The following is a 6,089-nucleotide window of genomic DNA, read 5'->3' as shown; positions in this document are numbered from 1 at the left end:
TTATGACCCTGTCTTTTCATTTTGCAGAAAAATCAAATTCTGAAAACAATTTTATATTGCTTTAAAAGGCTATCCTCTAAGATACTTACAATCAGTGACATATCAAAACACAATATTCAGATGCTACCACTATGACAGCTGTTACTGACAGCTGATTTTGTGGCTGATCATAAGAGAAGCATAAAAAGGAAAAAAATTATAAGAGATGTGTGTTTCTAAGAACTCTTCTCTTGGCATGTACAAACTATTTGTTTGAACAAGAATGCAGCTTAAAGCATGTAGCTGGAGCTGTCATTCTGAATGAGATAAATCTTCATGGTCTTAGAAAATTAACAGCAAATGCAAAGAAGGAAAAAATTAAAATAACATTTTTTGTCTCTTCCACTTAACAAGCAGAAGAGGGGAAAAAATCCCAAGTTATTTTCTATTTGGTCTCATTGCAAAACCCATGCATTCTGGCATCCTTTTAGCAGTGCCATAGCAACCCTCACCAGGTGTTTCCCACCCAAGATACACACAAAGTGATACAAGACTAGGTGAAGTTCCTGTTGCCCCTCTGTCATTCAGGCCAAGCTTATGACAGGCTGTAGCACACCCATGGCTTTGCACCAGTATTCAGACACTTGCTCCTCTCTTCCCTGCAAGCCTATTAGCAGGGGGAAGGTAGCAGGGAAAGCAAGGCACTTCTCTTCTCTACCCGCCCTGCAGTGTTCCATGTGGTGCAGAAACAGTCGTTCAGAGCTTGGCAGCTTCTCCTTCCACCAATCTACAAAGTGCCTCTCAAGAAAGTCCATCCCATCATCTCCATACCACATCTGCAGACAGAGGCACAGGGAATGATTTGCCCCAGGACTTCTCAGCAAGACAGAAGCAGGACTAAATTTATAACTCTCACAACCAGGTCCTGTGTCTTCAGAGAGGCATCCTGCACCCACACCATCCACCCATTAAGAGGGGTTTCTCAAACCCTCTGCAAAGCAGAGAGAAGTGGGCACCTGCAATTGAGGCCTTTTGGGGCTTCTGTAGGCAGGAAAAATGCTGCCACAAAGGACTGAGGTTTGCTTGAACTGTGCTCCAGGGAAAAAGAAAGGTCACCACTCCGATACAGAAACTTGTTTTAATACTGATGTCAGTATCAAAGAGCTCCTAGCAGTCTGCAGTGAAGCCTCATGCTTTAGGCAATGTACGTAATAGATCCTTTTAGTATGGCTAGATACAGGCTGGAAACAAAGAGACAGCCCTGTTCAAAGCTCCAAAACAAACATTTACTCAAGTATATTGTTCATTGCACCCACCACCACTTATTATAGAACTGTGTAAGTAATCATTGCTTTGACTGACAGCCCACATCCTAAGTTCTATTTCAATATAAACAGCACATATAATGGCTCAGTTTTATAAATGTCATCAATCACTTCTTAGATGATAGCCTGTCACAACACAGCAGTGACACCCAGTCAGTCATTTATGATACAGCATCTTCCCTTAATCTGCAAAGGAAATTGCCCTATCTGCAGCTAATAGTTATAAAACCCATGCTGAATTAAAGATTCTTCCAACTTACATTACCAAAACGGTAGCCCAGAAACACTGCATTCTGCAGTGGTGCGTTACTTGACAAAGCAGGTGGGAAACATTAAAAAAGAATGGGTCAGGTTTTCCTGCAGCCACATCAGGAGAGCAACCTCTACTTTGGCTGTAAATCCAGGCTGAAGTAGTAGTAATGGATTATTCTCTTCCTACAAGACCACTCAAATATCGGTAATGTAGTAATGTATCATGTAGCATGGCACAAATGTTTCCCATGTAACAGTTCCCAGATGTTTGCTTTGTCTTACTTTGCCAATCTTGCTGAATAGAGACAAAAGCTCTTTTTAATGTTCTGTGGAGCTGGTGGAACCTATTGGAAACACTGGTGGGGATCTACATTAGTTCCCTGACTACTGCAAACATAAACTTGTTTGCTCTTGAACTTCCACTACTCAGTGCATCAACTCTTCAGTGTGCATGGGTTCCAAAACTGGGTAAAAGCACAGAAAAAAAAGTCACAAAGTACTGCTAGAGAACACCTCTATATCAGAACGTCTTCAAGCTGCAAATTGATGTGAGATAGGAGAATGGGCAGGTATTATATATGCTTTCACCTTTCTTGTAGTCTTCTGTATGTCTCTGTTGTTAGGCTTGACAAATACTCACATGTTTACAATCTAATTTCTCTCAGCTGGTTGGTGAGAACCAATCAACCAAAAATTACTGTCATAATTGATTTATGAAGCCAAGCTATCCTTAATGTCTTTTCCTTGTCATAATGCAGTCTTTGGAGCTAGTAGTGCTGTTACCCATGTTTTACAACTACAAGCAGAAGCATAAAAAAATGAACTGGAGATACATTTCCTGCCCCCTCAGCTGCATCACTACACAAAGCTCTTGTGTGTTTCTTGTCATATCCCAAACCGGAGTTTAATTTCCAAGAAAACCAGAGTGTGGCAGAAAAAGACAGTAAAACCCACCTTACTGGGGGGTCCAGGGTAAACTCACAACTATGAGTTTGAAAAAGTGATGAGTACTTAAGATGTCCTAGTTCAAATGCAGTGAGAGATAAAGTGACCAGGCAGAGATTACACAGACAACCTAGTGGGAGCAGATGTCCCAGACTAGCCCATGACCATCAGATGATCTCTCCAACAGAGAAACAGCTGTTTTCTGATCTTTTCATAATCTGATCTTAACACAGCCAAGACTTAATATTATCAGTGGAGTTATCAAACTCAGGCTTGTTTTAATTTCAGCTCACACACATACACACACTTGGACTCCCTGAAAAGGACGTAACCTCTGTAATTACATATGGCAGGGGGAAAGGCACTTGCTTTCATGACAGACAGATACAGATTGTTAATGTTCAGAGAGCATTTGTGACATCAGTGGGAGTCACAAACCTGAGTTTTTATTGCAAACAGTCTTAAACTCTGCATATGGTAAGCAGTGAGATCTCCCAGATGTACATTAAAAGTAAGGTGGGTTTTCTCAGGGGTAATCCCATCACCAGCTAAAGACTTCTCTGCCAAATTTTTGTCCTGACTAGGAAAATGCCTCTGCAGCAGGCCTGCTTTCACTAATATGCTTTCATTCAAGTGAAAAAGCCTAGTTAACCACACATGAAGCACCACATATCTCTATGCTGGAGCTAAGTGCCCTCTCTCCACTCCCTAGCACCTTGTAGGTTGGCTGTTGCCCCTGTTTTGCAATTACTGAAAAGCTGTGATATCCAGCCTTTGGGCTGTGGCAATATGCAGCCCATTAAAACTCGTTCAAATAAACCACAGCCTGCTCCTACCTTTTCCTCTTGTCCCCTCCTGTTTCAAGAAGGCATCTATAGGCAAACAACACTTTCAAATCTACAGTCTCAGCGAGCAGAGGTCACACTGTTCTGTGAGGGAGTTATGGTCAAGTCACAGTGGGGAACAGCTGCATGAGCCTCTGACAAATGTGCCTCCCTGGATGGAAGCCCTGTTTGCTTCCCTGTCAGAGCCAGCTGAATATCACTGTCATACCACAGCACACTGGAATATTAGTACTTGTTCTGCATGCCAAAGGAAGAAAGCTGACAGTTGGTTTTCACCATACCACAGCAAAAACCATTCTCATCTCTTCCTGCCAAAAATGAGGCTGAGGGTAAGAGCAGAAGGTGTCCACAACAGAAGTGCCTCTAAACATTTGCACAAACATCCTGAGATTAAGTAGAAGAAATTGCTTCTGTATTTTTTTCTTGAATTTCTGCCCTACCCCTCTGATGTTGTTATGAAATTCTGTTTAACAGTTGAAGTTCCCTGTTTCCACCATATTAAGTTAAACTCTATTTTAACATTTAAAATATTAAACTCTAGTTTAACATTTTCAAAAAAGGCTTTCATTAGCATGTAAAATCTATAGTATTACAGAATTAATTAATATCCACTTATGAAAGACACTGTTTTTGGCAAAAAAAAATATACTTCTATTCAGTGAACCTTCTCCAATGAAATTATCTGCAAATGTTTTATGATTCTAAAATTAAAAAGCCTTATGTTATATCAAAGAAAAAAGGATATAGGCTGCAAACAAATTAATATGGAATATTCATTGGTATTTCCATGAAGTAAAGTCACTAAAATAGACTTTAGTCACCTGTACATTTTTTGCAAGGTATAAAAAGGCCTGTAATGAATGCTCACTCAGACACTAGAGCTGATTTCCAGTTTGTATTCTCTTTCACTACTTTCTCACAAGAGTTTCAAAAGATCTAAGATGCAGTTTGGCTTCTGGCAAAGCCAACAACAAAAATACAGATCAATATTAATGAGACTTCTGCACAATCCTCAGATGTCAGAAAACTTGCAGCTATGACAAGGGATTAAGAAATTATGTTCCCCTATGACTGACCATGTCACCATTTCTTTGCAGTGGATACTAGCAATTGCTAAAGAACAGTGCAAAACTGCAGCACCCTGGGAACTCCCATTTTTACAAGGCTGCCTTCTTTCTCCACCTAATGCATGTGACATCTGAGCCATTCCAGCACAAAAATGTTCCCATTGGTTCACTTCATCTAGTTGTCTAGTTTTGGTTTTGTCGTGGTAGTGGAAAAGAGAATTGCTGCATTCCAGTTTTACCTTGCATTTCCCCTCTTCCACTGCACAATTTCAGTGGCATTTCTGTGGTATGAGGCCATACAGTTTCCTATCTCCTTTTGAAGCTGTTCTGAGATGCACTGGCATGAACCACTGCAATGCAAAATGGATGTATTTCCTCTGTACCCACAGTGGGATATTTACCCAGATTCGACCCCCATTTGACAGGAAGAAGCAATTCCAGCTCTCCCAGGCTTGCCCAACACTCTGACAATGCACAATAGGATGCTACAGCTTGGACACAACATGGAGAACAGTGGAAACAGAAATTATTCTGAGAAACCCATGTATCTGGTATTTAGTAATTTATAGGCAAAATATACCCTGCTGGCAGCTGGAGTGGAACCTACTATTTTATCTGGCCCATTCCAAATTAGTCACCTGGACTGTAACTAACCCTGCAACCATCTCCAGGTCTTCCTGCCATGCCTCATCCCATTCTTATTTCCACAGCTATTATCTTTACAGGAGGGTTTGGTTTGGTTATTTGGACCCTTATATAATTGACATTCAGGGACTCAACTCTTCATAGAAGTGGAGGATATAAAAGCCACAAAGCTACACTTAGAGTCTTCTATACTACAAACCCAAAACTATTAGAAAACCTTTTTAAAAATGTGAAATTCCATTCCTTTCAAAATAACTGACTAAACGTCCTTCAACAATTTTCACTTCTAAGATATAATTTCTATTCTTTCACAGCTCAGGTTAAACAAATTAGACAGTGTGGTGAAATTGGAGTTGGAAAGTGGGAAAACATTACCTATAATGTGAAGCTTATGTCAGCTGTTTGTTGAGCATGCATCTTTGTATTCAGCCATATAATATTCTAATAATTTCAAAACAGGTAATGGCTAACACCGTTACAAAACTCCAGGTACTAGTTTCAGCTTAAAGCTAAAAAAGAAAGACACTTTTTGACAATTATTTTCATGATATTATATTATGTTAATTATATTATATTATATTATTATATTCACATTAAATATTTAACTCTGGAAAACAGATGGTTTTTTTAAACCCAGGACTTCTTAGCAACACAAAGAAAAGTTGCCCTTTCACAGTATGTTAGTTAATGCTTTGTGGCAGAAGGAATTAAAGGAATGATGGTAATGCTATCCACTGCTCTGAGAACTGGAAGTTGGGTGATGCACAGCAGAAGGGATACACTTGTTTTCAAAGAGGACCCAGCTCAGCACCAGTCTGGAAAGTGTTTCATACACATCTTCAGCAAAGTATCAGTTTTTCTACCATGTAAGTTTCCAATTCCACAAAGCATATTTTAAGTGTGTTCTGGATTGGTGTCCCTATATTTAAATATCTGCTTATGTAGAAATCAGCTCATCTAAGTCAGTGTATGTATAGAAGATGGAATGGAATAATAATTATATGTATACAGTGACTTGATTCAAAAGCTGA

The 6,089-nt window shown here is 39.7% G+C and overlaps 1 protein-coding gene across 1 annotated transcript in view; it reads right to left on the bottom strand.

The window, feature by feature from the left end:
• KIAA1958 overlaps window positions 1–6,089 on the bottom strand; it is a 66,778-nt gene that overhangs the window by 16,023 nt on the left and 44,666 nt on the right. The gene's annotated exons all lie outside the window — the stretch shown is intronic.

The sequence above is a fragment of the Zosterops lateralis genome (assembly GCF_965231275.1).
Source record: "Zosterops lateralis genome assembly, chromosome: Z".
NCBI lineage: Eukaryota > Metazoa > Chordata > Aves > Passeriformes > Zosteropidae > Zosterops > Zosterops lateralis.
Note: the sequence above shows the minus strand (reverse complement) of the source record. Positions and strands in the feature narration are given on the sequence as shown.